This window comes from Ictidomys tridecemlineatus, chromosome 11, assembly GCF_052094955.1.
Source record: "Ictidomys tridecemlineatus isolate mIctTri1 chromosome 11, mIctTri1.hap1, whole genome shotgun sequence".
Lineage (NCBI taxonomy): Eukaryota > Metazoa > Chordata > Mammalia > Rodentia > Sciuridae > Ictidomys > Ictidomys tridecemlineatus.
Genome location: NC_135487.1, coordinates 124,790,013 through 124,803,318, shown reverse-complemented (window position 1 = coordinate 124,803,318; position 13,306 = coordinate 124,790,013).

Genomic DNA, 13,306 nt, shown 5'->3' with positions numbered 1-13,306 from the left:
AGTTGTAAGAAAGTGGTTCTAATTTTTTAAGGTGGTTTAGGTGAATTCTAATAATAGAGTGTGATTACACTTATAAGGAGTTTTAGAGGTAGCATGGGAGCTAGATCTAAGTATAGACAATGCCAAAGATACCCTAGCTTAGGATTGATGCCTTGACATTTGAATATATTAAAAAACATTGGCTTCAATTTTAAGGCTAAGAATGGTATCAGGTGTTGACTCCTTTAGGTTTATAGCAACAGTAAAAATGTCCGGATGCAAACGTTCACTTTATTGTCTTCTTGGCGTTGTACTGAGACAAAGAGAGCTAAAAGACAACTTGTCACGCAACCAAATATCCAATAAGTTGGGATCCAGTTGAGAGAGCAATTCGAGTTGCCAATCATGGTTTCAGGCTTACAGATGAGTAAACGGGCTGATAAGTGGTGGAAGCAGAAAGTGTGTCAGAAAGTTCAAGGAATTAAAAGCTGTGCTCAGATGTCTCGATGGCAGCATTCAACATGTCAGAAACAAAGCCGTTCTGGCCAAAGACCAAGCCCAGGTCGTGAGACTGGGCGAGGGTGAAGGTGGAAGTTGCAGAAGCCGAGGAGAAGAGGATAGCACTGAGGGACTTGGGCAGCTGGAACAGATGGCGTGGGACTCAGTGGGAGGCAGAGTCCAAGGCTGTGTAGACACTTGCCGAGACCACAGTGCTATCTGACACACATCGGTGTGGGAGGCACTCTGCCGGGCACTAAATTATTTGGCACCAAGGTAAACTCCCAACCACAACAATATTTGATAAGTTCCCAAATTTCTGGAGATAGGAGCTCCCCCGGCTCACACCTGGGTGAGATATTATGCTCCCAATCACCCCCCCCATTTGATTGTCCTACTTCCAATCACCTAAAGGAGGTGGGGGACTTACAGAGCCCCCTAAGCACCCTTCCTTTTACCTAAATTTCTGTGGATCCCATGTCAGTTACTAGGCTGTGGGCTCCATGGGGGGAGGAAACCATCTCAAATGCTCCCCCCACCCTTATATTCCTAGCACTTGGCCTCAAATATACAGTTGCTGAACCAATAAATGAATGAATAATTGTATTGGCAGCCAAAGAACCCCACAAATCTTTAGACCCACCAGAAATGGCATCTCTTGGCTGTGCTCCTTGTCCATTATGGCCACAAGGGCTAATATGGGCTGGGGGAGAGAGGTAGGGTTTCCGGGAAGCTTTGCTATGTGAGCTATTAATTGATTCTGCATTATTTATGATTAACTGGCTGTTATTAATGATTTTTTTAAAAAAAATCACTAAATATCAGAGTTGTTTATTGAAAAAAAATTCTCATTACTCACAGGAAAGACGTCCTAAGGAGACCTCAACTTCCACAGCGACCCTGTCAGTCAGGGGGCCCTCGTGGATGCTGAGGAGCACACAGGACCCCTGAGCTGTGACCTCCTTCAACCCACAACAAAGCCGTAATGGTCTCCTATTCCTCAGGTATCTGCAATGAGGGATCCAAAGAGGACAGGCAATGGCAGCCCAAAGAGTAGAGTCCACGGGGCAGAAACCCTGTCAGTCTGGCTGCCTGTGCGTATGTATCTGTCTGTTTATGTCCTGCTGGTCTGTCAAGGTCTCCAAGGAGACAGAATAACTAGGATGCATGGAGGTGAGATGCAATAGGTAGGTGACTGATAGATGATAGATAGATAGATAGATAGATAGATAGATAGATAGATAGATAGATAGATAGATAAATGGATGACAGAGGCTTATTAAACAAATTGGTTCGCATCACTATGGGGGTCACGAAATTCCATGGCAGACTGCAAGCTGGAGACCTGGAACGCTGGTCGTACACCCAAGACCAAGTTGGAAGCCTTAAAACCAGGAAAGTTGATGGTGTCATTCTCAGTTTGAGGCCAAAGGCCTGATTACCCAGGAGGATGGAGTCCCAGGGCCAGAAAGCCCAGAGTTCTGATGTCCCAGGACAGGAGGAGAAGAGCGTTCCAACCCTGGGACGGAAAGAAAGAGAAGGAATCCTTTCTTTCCTTTTTTGTTCTGTTTAGGTCCCCAGCTGATTGGACGATGCCTGCCCACACTGAAGACTGGTCTTCCCCACTCAGTCCACGCGCTCACACACGCGTCTCCTCTGGAAATACCCTCACGGATACCTCTATCAGTTAGCTATCTAGGTGTTCCTTAGTCCTGTCAGGGCAATGACTAACATTAACTTCTAAACAGCTGCTCCCATGGTTCGGGGGTGCTCTGCCCTGGAATTCCACCCTGTGCTCTCCTGGACTTCATTGGAATTATCCTTGAACACAAGCATTAAGGCCCAGAGGCCCAGAGCCTGGGCTCTGGAGGTGGGCAGAGCCCATTTCAGTGGTGATTCAGTCAGTCTCTAGCTGTGTGACCTCCATCAAGATACCAGAGCCCCTTCTCGACACTTCGTTTGCACAGGATTCACCCTTCCTTTGGCCGGGACGATCAGTTTCCATTTCTGCCTTTTACTAAATACACATCGAACTCATCTGATCCTGCTTAACCCACCTTCGTGCTCCTCTTTTCGATGGAAATTCAAAAGTGGCAGCAAAGCCAGTTAAGATGTCGACACCTCAGAGAAGCGCCAAGCAGGGGGCCTGGCTGACACCCCAGTGCCTTGGCTTGGCACAGGCCCCGTGTGCTAAACTCACGGTGAGGTCTGAGAGAGCCCGGTGAAGAGTCCACATTCTGATCACGTCAGAATCAGTGGTTCCGGGGAGGGCCGTGGGGGGAGAGGAGCCTTCTGGGAAGCTGGCCCCAGACTGGGAGGTGTCCCTGAGGTTACTGGACGTCACTGCACTCTGCTGCCCCTGCCTGGGGGGAGGGGTGTTGTACCAGTGGTGACATGAGAGTCCCCTAAGGAGTCACATGCACAGCTCACCCCTGGTGCTTCCTCCCCAGCCTTGGGAATACTGAGCCGTGAAATTCCAGTCCCTCCTCAGCAAGGGGATGATGGTTTTTCTTATGTGATCAAGTGGACGGTCTCTCTCCTACCCAACCCCAGTTTCTCTCTTCGTGAGGACCTGCCAATATTTTGTGTACCCACGTGATTTTGTCCCACGTTATCTGGGTGTGAGTGTCTGCTTCCCGTGTTTCTCTTTTATCAACTGGGATATGCCACTCTTCCTGGAAAAGAAGTTGGGAGTGGAATAAAGAGATGATCATTGTGAAATCTATCACAACTATTGCACTTTTGTAAATCAATTGAGTCATGTATTTTATTCCAGTTTCCCCTCCTGGATCCAGAGGAGGATGCCGTCTACTCCTCTGTTATGGCTCCTTCAATCCTGAGCCTTTCCACAGTGTTTGGTTTTTGCATATCAGTGGCATTTTAAAAACTATTATCCCCTTGTCTGCATTTTCTTTTCTGTTTTGAGGATGTGTCTTATTGTTGTTTTTTTAAAAATATTTTGTTTTAGTTGTAGTTGGACACAGTACCTTTATTTTATTTTTATGTGGTGCTGAGGATCGAACCCAGCGCCCTGCACGTGCCAGGTGAGCACTCCACCGCTGAGCCACAACCCCAGCCCCCAGAATGTGTCTTAATTTGAACCTGATGTTTCACATGAATCCTCAGCCAGAAAACTATGAAGGTGATGCTCTTCTCCATGCTGAGGCTCATGATGCCCTTGTGCTCCTTAAACAAGGTCGATGTTCATCATCCAGTTCAGGTGATGTCGTTTCCCCTGATAAGTCATTCCAGGGGAGAGACATTAAGACCAACAAGCCTCGTGCTCTGCCTCACACATTCACTCTGTCGGTTGCCTAAGCCCATCTTTACCATGAGGGTGACGATGTGATGATTTCCCGTCCTTCGGCCATCTCTGAACATTTGCCACTTGGTATTTATTTAGCATTGACACTGTAAGCAAGAGTCTTCTCTTTTCCCTCCTATGAACTTTGGAATTAACCTAACTCAATGATGAGACATCTTAACCAAAAACGTAGTTGTCTTTCTGCGTACTCAAATCCACTTTTGCGATGCACCAGAGTTGAAAAGGATCCTGTGTTTATGGAGAACCCTGTGGAACGCGGCTGCCAGGTGGTTATCCAGCTTTATCTTGGATACCTGCGGTAATGGGGAACACAGTATGTGCTGTTGGAAAGTTCCCATGTGAGTAAACCTCTCTGCTCCCCGGGACCTGCGGTTTGTATGGAAGGTGCAGTCCTGGGGCCTGGGGACACACCTGGGCTTGTAAAGAGTCTGTCAACTCGGACGTTCACAGAGGCACTAGAGGAGAGCCAGGTGCCCTGTGGAGAGCATTGGTCAGAGCCGGGGCCTGTCCCCATCCGGGTTGCTCACCTGGCTCACGGGCTCAGACGAGTCACCTGTGATGATGGGTTCTAGATTCTGGGAGGAGAATAATATCTACACCTGGACCTTTTCTTTTTCCTTTCTTTCTTCTTTCTTCTTTCTTCTTTCTTCTTCTTCTTCTTCTTCTTCTCCTTCTCCTTCTCCTTCTCCTTCTCCTTCTCCTTCTCCTTCTCCTTCTCCTTCTCCTTCTCCTTCTCCTTCTCCTTCTCCTTCTCCTTCTCCTTCTTCTTCTTCTTCTTCTTTCTTCTTCTTCCTCTTCTTCTAATGGAGAGGTGGGGGCAGGGCTAAGGGACCATAAAAGCTCATTAAACTTGAAGCAGAGAAGTGTTCCTAGGAGCACCTGCCTGGTATCAGAAGACCTTTCAGTCCCAGGGTGGAGGACGCTCTCACTGCTGCCCAGCGCTTCCTGGATCTCTTCGCGTTGAGGTCTGTTTAAAAGCAGGGCGTGAAGGGCTAACTGACCTGGGTCCTCCGAGGGCAGGGGTCCAGCCCCTGGAGGCTGCTTGCTGGAGGGAGAGGCTCAGTGGACCCGGGACCAGCCTTAGCTTGTGGGAGAGGGGACCCCGACCTCGGTTGCCTTCTACATCGATTCCGACACCCAGTACTAATCCTCTCGTAAGCCCCTCCATTTCTCAAGGATTTCGCTCCTTTTCTTTGACCTAAAGGCTCGAGCCCTTTAAATGAGGCCGGAGACCCTCCACCCTGAGCTGCAGAGGCCCAGCCTCCGGGCCTCTCACCTTCACCTCCCTGGGCCTCTCCAGTCCCCCTGCTCCTCTGCCCTTCTGTCTCCTTTCTCACTTCCCTCTCCCAGAAGGTCTCCTTGCTCTGTGGTTCTTGATTCTCGGTTCTTACTTTTTACCCACCTTCCTTCCTTCCCTCCACAGTTCTTCTCTCACGGTCCCTCCTTCTGTCCCCAGGGAGGGTCCTCACCTGCATGTCGCCCCGTGCAGGAGAGCAGACTGGGGATGTGCCCATCTCCAGGGAGGGGCCTCAGTCACTGAGAACTGCCTCAGAAGCCACTAGGAATGTGGGGACAAGCCCACCCCAGACACCTCCTTCCTCACTGCCCTCTGCCTCTTCAAAATACAGGATTGGGGATCCCAGGCCCTCTCCTCCAGGTTCTTCTTCTAAATTAATTTTCTCTCCTCTCTCTCTCCTCCCTCCCTCTCTCCCTCTCTCTCGCTCTCTCTCCTGGAGATTGAACCTGGGAGTGCTTTACCACTAACCTACATTCCCAGCCCTTTTTATTTTATTTTATTTTTTTTAAACCGACTCTTGCTATGCTGCCCAGACTGACTGGCCTTGAACTTGCAATACTCCTGTTTCAGACTCCCAGGTCACCAGGGTGACAGGCATGTCGCCGCTGCTCTCTGTCCTGCCTTGCATTGAACAAGGCACTCTTCCTGATTTTAGTGGGACTACTCTTAATGCTTCCTCATGACGTGTTGGATTTAGGTAAATGTATGTTTAACATGTTAAGAAAATACCCACGATTTCCTATTTTCTCAAGAGATTTTGTGCAGAATGGATGCTGTTTCCTCAATGGCTGTTTTCATCATCTGTGAAGGTAATCACGTTGATCTCTTTTAATTCTATTTCTAAGCCAAATCACATTGATCTATTTTTCAAAATAAACCATCTTCAAATCTCTCGCATAAGCCTTGCTTGCTTGGTCATGGTGTATTTAGGTTATTTATTAATCTCGATTGCCTAAGCCACTCCCCGTGCTCCAAAATGGATCGTTTGACAGGCCTTTGTTCTAAATTTAGACCTTATATAAGATTATCATTTTCATCTGAAGTAAAGCTCCTGCTCTGGTTACTCCAGAGTAAACTATTTAATTCAGGGGCTTATGAGAGAGAGGGAGAGAAAAAGTAAATATGGATCTGCTCTGGGATGGAGAAATGTACCAGGGTATTGTCATGTCTTATTGGCAATATCTTGCCCCTTCTTTGCCGGGGCAAGATAATTCTTAATTAGTTTGACCAGTTATTTTTCATTACAACGCTCTTGGAATTCCATTATTACGGATTCTTCTGATCATCTCCTGTATGGTGGATGGACATTCTCCTTCCACACTGTGTGGGCTGGAATTGTCTCTTCCCTTAGGTCACGACATTTATTGCTATTTTCAGAGCACACTGCTATCTTCTAGAAGGAGAATGGAATGGAATAAAAAGATGAAATCATATGAGTTAAAGGCCACAACTATGTGGAGGAGTCCTCGGTGTTTTGCATCCATTATTAAAAAGATAAAGATGGAATGGAAGTAGAGCCTTTAAATACAAATGACCAAGGATGTGTTCGACCTTCCTAGTTATTTCCACACTTAAAATAGTCTTTTTTTTCATTTTTTTATTCATACACTATAAATTTAGTCAATATTATGTGTCTTACTTAGTCTGTGTTCTGTTGTTATAACAGAATATCTAAGACTAGGTGATTTATAAAGAAAAAAGTTCATGGTTCTGGAGACAGGAAAGTTCAAGATCATCTGGTGAAGCCCTCCTTCTGTGTCTTAACATGTCAGAGACCATCACATGGGCAAAGGGCATGACAGAATGGCAAGGGGTGGTTAAAGAGGGGACCTTGCTTTATAACAACTTGCTCTTGAGAAAACTGATCCATTTCAGTGAGAACTAATACAATCTCACAAGAAAAACATTGATCACTCTTAGAGGCCTAAGAACCTCTTAAACGCCCATCCCTAGTACTGTACATTAGCAACCAAATTACATGTTTTGACAGGAACAAACTACATCCAAATAATAGCAGTGTATTTGCAGGTTAGCAACTGTCTGTCAATCATGGTGCTAGGTTCCATGTAAAGACAGGTGTGAATAAACCCTGACTTTTGCCAAGATAAATACTCATTAGGGAAAGGCAGAATCTTGGCAATGCTATAGTTTAGGTGACAGGAAAAAAGTTATTTATAGTCTCCTTGTAATTTTTAGTGTAATAAAGAATTCATCCTTCTTTAATATGCTTGAAAATACTGCACTTATTAAGGGCTCGTAAACCTGACTTATCAGTTATCTATCGGCATGGAGCCAATCATTTTGAAACAATCACTGTTTATTAATTCTTGCAACAACCATTGTTTATTTAGTCCATAATTTCATAGGTCAGCAGCTTGGACCGGGCGTAGCAGAACCGTTCTTGTCTTAGCTGGGCTCACTCTGCAGCTGGCTGTAGGACAGATAGCTACCTCTGATTCTCATGAGTTGGCTGACTGTCAAGGGGGGTAGGGCAAGAGTGGTGGGCCACCGATCTCTCATCATCCATCAGCCAACTCCATGGTATTTCCACACAACAGAGCTCCCGAGAGCAGCCGTAAGTATGCAAGTACTTTCCAAGACTCGGCTCGCAGCAGCATGTTTGCTACCATTCATTGGCCAAAGCAAATAGTAAAGGCAGCCCAGATTCTGAGGGTAGAGAAAAACACCATCCCTCAAAGGGAGAAGGTTTCAAGACAAATTACCCATGAGGTCTGGGCAGGAAGATTTGTGGCCATTTTTGAAATCTGTAATAGGTGACAGAGCTGATGAAAAATATATTTACCACACATTCGTTCATTCATTCATTCTCTATCTCTCTCTCTCTCCATCCTTCCTTCTACCTACCTATCATCTATCTACCTGAGTCAGGGTGAAGGTCAAGGCTTATTTTCTACCACATTGTAAATGAGAACATTAAGGAGAAGCAAAACGTCCAAGGAATACTTATTTTGCCTTTTGTGGTGGGGGGAAGTGATATAATTTTCTTCTCGATTTTCCTTACTCTACAACTAATAACACCTACTTTGCTCGCATAAACTGTTAACTATGATTTTACCATGCATCCTATGGAGGTTTTGACAGACCTAGGAAAATAAGTTTCGGTCCACGCGTGTAGGAAAATAAGCCGCAGACCATTTATGTAGGAAATGCTCAGAGATGGGGACATTGCTTTCTGCCCTTGTGAACTTCTAGACATCTAAGATAAGGCCAAGAATTTGCTAAAAATGGATTAGTAGTAAAGAACTCCTTTTAAGATGTTTTTATGTGTTCCATTTTCCTCCCCCATCTCTCCTCAGACTAAATGATGGAGGCTGCAGAAAATCTCTTTGTGTACAAAGATGAACGCCTTCTTTCTGGAGTTGGGAAGGCCTTGGAACTGCTATCTGACTTGCATCTGAAATTGTCTGAACATGAGCAAATGGCTGGAGTTCTCTGTAATAACAGCATGAAAGCACAGTGCGGCATGAGCAATAGCCGGTACATTCAGAGTTTGGCAGGAAAGATACACGTTTCCTGTGGTCACTGTGAACCAGATGGGACCACCTTGAAGGTGACCTTGTGCACAAGGATGCACAGAGGATGAGGTGACCTCAACAGAGATCTTCTCGTCAGCTTTTACCCTTATTATTTCCTTCATTCTGTTATTTTGACTTTATGCGAACTTTTTCTAGGTTAAGATGTAAGTAGAGATATTGAATTATAGATCTTTCTGCTTAAGCATTTCAAGCTATGAAAATTTCCCCTCAGCTCCGCGGTAGCTGCTGCTATCCACAAACTTTGACATGTTGTGCTTTTAATATCTAATTCCCCTTGAGATTTTTTTTCTTTGATCCATGGCTTATTAAAAAAGTGTGAACTTAATTCCAAAATATCATGAATTTTTCATTGATATTTTCACTCTTGATTTCTAATTTAATTCCTTTGTGGTCAGAGAATTTTCTTTATGATGATTAAAATCCTTTGATGCCCATTTTATAGGCTCTATAAAGAATGTGACTTGAATATACTCCGTATACGCTTGAGAAAGGCATCCTGCCTTTGCTGAGTGCAGTGTTACATAAAATCTATTAGATCAAGTTTATTGGTTGAGTTACTCACATTTTCTACATCCTTATTGATGACTTCATGGTTTTTTACATGCAGTAATTAATTTCGTGGAGGTGAGAGGAAGGAAGATGAGCCCGCAGAGGGAATTATGTAGGTCCCAAAGAGGAATGACATATGGAAACAGACTTCTGTCCAATCACTCCATCGAAATGCTGAGAAACTGAATCCCACCAGTGAGTGCAGGTTGACTTCTCAACCAAGAGAGTCTTCAAATTCTGTATACAATCCAGCTTTTCCACAGATACCTACCAGCTCTCTAGTCTTGGTACACATAAGCAGAGCTTGAGATAGGTAGGTCTCCACCCTTTATCTGATCTAACTACTCTGTTTAGGTGCCTGTCTCATTAGAGGCAGGGCCCCACCATGCTCTCCATAGAATTGCCACATCTTGGCATAATTGAGGGTACCTAGTAGGTGCTCAATGAATGCTGAGTGAATCCACGAAACTCTGAATCCATAAAACGCTGCTTACTTACCTAAGTCATTGGCCAGGACACATTCAAACTCTTTGACTCATCCAACATCTTTATCTATTGAGAGAATTTGAACAGTTCGTCAGGCCTATCAAAAGACTGATCGAAACAAAACTAAAATATAATTTTAAGCATTCATGTTCAGTTAGGAGAGCGTGGAAAGAATTTGGGCCCAAGTTGTAGGAGGTACATGTGGAAGATTCAGGTGGAACTAGAACTGACTCTCGGATCTTTTTTTCCCTCCTGCACTCTAGGGGCAGCCTTGGGACCCTACATACTTTGGGGCAATCTGTGCCCTGTGCATCTCCTGGGTGGGTTGGGAAGGTGCCATTCACTTTATGCTCAATGAGATTGTCTCCTTGGAGTTGTGCTCTGCAGGATGCCTCTATATGGATGACCCAGGTACAGGAAAAAATTACCCTGCATAAGCCTTGCCTGAGTAGGTCAACAGCTAGGCTTTCTCCTTCAAGGGAAAATAAAAGGTTTTGTGTATACCAGCAGAGGGCAGTGTACTCTCACCAATCCTTGAACTTAGGCAGAGCCAAGTTTAGAAACAAACATATCATCCTACCAGCTATGGAAGATTTAAAGTTGATTCAGAAATATGTGTGTGTGTTTCTACAATTGTGAAATATAATTTAAATTATATTTATTTGCTAATAGGTTACATATTCATATAGTTTTTAATTAAAAAATGGATAAGATGGCATGCACTCTTATCTTGAACTATTAAGTTCCCACCTTTGGGAGCAACTTGTCTTTCTAACTGCTTAGATAACATTTTGAAGAATTTTTATGCATAAGCAGCTAAGTACACACATTTGCTTCTCTTACCTTTTTAAAACGGTGACATGTTACGTTAATTGGAAAATCTCTGGGAAAAATCCATAGACATTGTAGTGCATCTTGTTTTCTTTAAGCAGTAGTTCTTAGAGATCATTCTAATTTGGTATACAAATTATGTATTCATTTTCATAATAGAATACTATTTTTTATGTCTTTTTTTTTTGTACCAGAGGTTGGACTCAGGAGCACTCATCCACCGAGCCATATCCCCAGCCCATTTTTGTATTCTATTTAGAGACAGAGTCTCACTGAGTTACGTAGCACCTCACCATTACAGAGGCTGGCTTTGAACTCAGGATCCTCCTGCTTCAGCCTCCTCAGCCACTGGAATTATAGGCATGTACCACTGCACCTCGCGCAAAATACTGTTTCATATTTCAGAATACTGTTAACAAAATTAACCTTCCCTCTGCTAATGAAAATAAAGATTATGTCTAGTTGTTACCTATTTCAAATAATGATGCAGGGAATGAGTTTGATTATTTGCTCTCTGTCACGTGAGCTCCATTAGCAAAGGGGTTTTATCTGTTATTCATTAATGTATCCCAGTGCTCACAGAAGTACCTAGTGCATAAGTTGGATGATCAATAAATCATTATGGAGCTGACCCATTTTTTCACATGCACACACACATGTACACACATCCATAATCTATCTACACCTGGATCTATTTGGACCACAAGGTGCCTATTCACCCTTTAACAGAGAACTCATACCTGGCACCAAGAAGATCCCTAATATTCTTTTTGTCCTGTACACATTCCTCACCCTAGAACAACTTCCTTCTGGTTTTTATACTCTTTCTGATACTATAAATCAAGTTCACCTGATGTTGGATATCATATAAATCAAACCATATAGCATATTCTCATTTGTTCTGGTTTATTTCAATGGATAAAATGTGAGAAACATCCATGTTTTTGCATATATCAGTCATTACATTTTTTAAGTTGCTGGGTACTTCATCGCTGTATGAATTTATTACAGTTTATTTATATCTTATTAAGCATTTGGGTAGTTTCTAGTTTGGGCCTATGATGAATAAAGTCATTGTCGACATTCTTGTACAAGTATTTTTTTTTATTTGTAGCTGGATGCCATATTTTATTTTATTATTCACTTTAATTTATTTATTTTGATATACTGAGGATCAAACCTAAAACATTCTACCTCAGTGGTACAACCCTATCCTTGTACAAGTATTTTTTTAATCTGTTTTAATTAGTTACACATGACAGTACAATGATCTTAACATATCATACATTTGAATCAGATGGGATATAATTTCTCATTTTTCTGAGTGTACAGGTTGCAGAATTACATTGGTCATGCATGTACAAGTATTTGAAGACAAAATATATTTATCTGGGATAAATATTTGGGAAGGGGATTTCTGAGTCACAGAGTAGATGCATCTTTGACTTTACAAATGCTAGAGAATCCTTCAAAGTGAATGTACCACTTTATTACTATGAATCAATGCCTGAGCATTCTAGCTGCTGCGTATCTTCACCAACACTAAGTGTTTTCAGTCTTTTTAATTAAAGACATTCTGGTGGGTATGATGTATATTTCATTATGACTTTAGTTCACATCTCCCTGACGACTAATGATATTAAGGACCTTTTCATTATTGACTATCATATATATTGTTCTGTGAAGTGTCTGTTCAAAGCTTTGCTCAGTTTTAATGGATTGCTCATTTCTTATTCTTGTTCTGTAGGAAATCTTTGCATAGTCTAGGAACAATTTTTTTCCCTATTATGGCTTCTCTATTTTTTCTAAATTGTCTTCTTTTTTAATATGGAAAATTTTTAATTGTAATGAAGTCTGATTTATCAAATTATTGTAAATTATTAGAGCTTTTTTTTCCTGTTTAAGAAATCTCTGATTACCTTTAGGTCACCAGGACATTTTCCTATGTGTTCTTCTAGAAGCTTTATGGAACTGTGTGCTTAGTTAGGTCTGTGATCCATCTCGATTACTATTATTATTATTTTTACACAATTTACAAAATGTGATTGTGTTAAGAGCCAAAAAAAAATCTGCATCTTGATTTTTATGAACTGTTCTGACTTCATAATGGGAAACATATATAGCTTACATAATTGAAGTACATTGTTTCTCAGAGTTTATCTGTTCATCTCAACCTTTTGTTAGACCTTCATACGTATCACAAAATGACTGGCTTGAGTGTCTTCATAACTCTTTCTTTTCCATCATGCGGTGATGGGATGGCATAGGACTGTTGGTCAGTTCTTAGAAATCTGGTTTCTGTAATAGTGGGGAAGTGATGCAGGCAACCTTCCTGTTAACCTTCCTGAACTTTAGTTTCCTCTTCATAGCTCTAATGTTATGGTTATGATTTTTATGATGATGTTGATGACATTAAGTGAGACAGAGACCAAGGTTCCTGTTTTCCATTCAGATATGCAGTTGACCTAACATTATTTGTTAAGAAATCTCTCTTCTCCTTAATGCATTGAGTTCACAACTTGTTTTTTTTTTTTTTTAACCAACTGATGGTATTTCTGAACTCTCTATTATGTTCCATTGATATATTTGTTGATCCCTGCAACAATACCTCATACTGTCTTCTTTTCTCAAAAAAATTATTTTGGATATTGTAAGCCTTTAAATTTATACAAATTTTAGAACTCACTGTTTGAGATGTTCAAAAAAGCATGCTGAAATGTCAACAGGGATTGAAATGAATCTTGATAAATTTAGAGAGAATAGACATTTTTAACATTGTTGAGT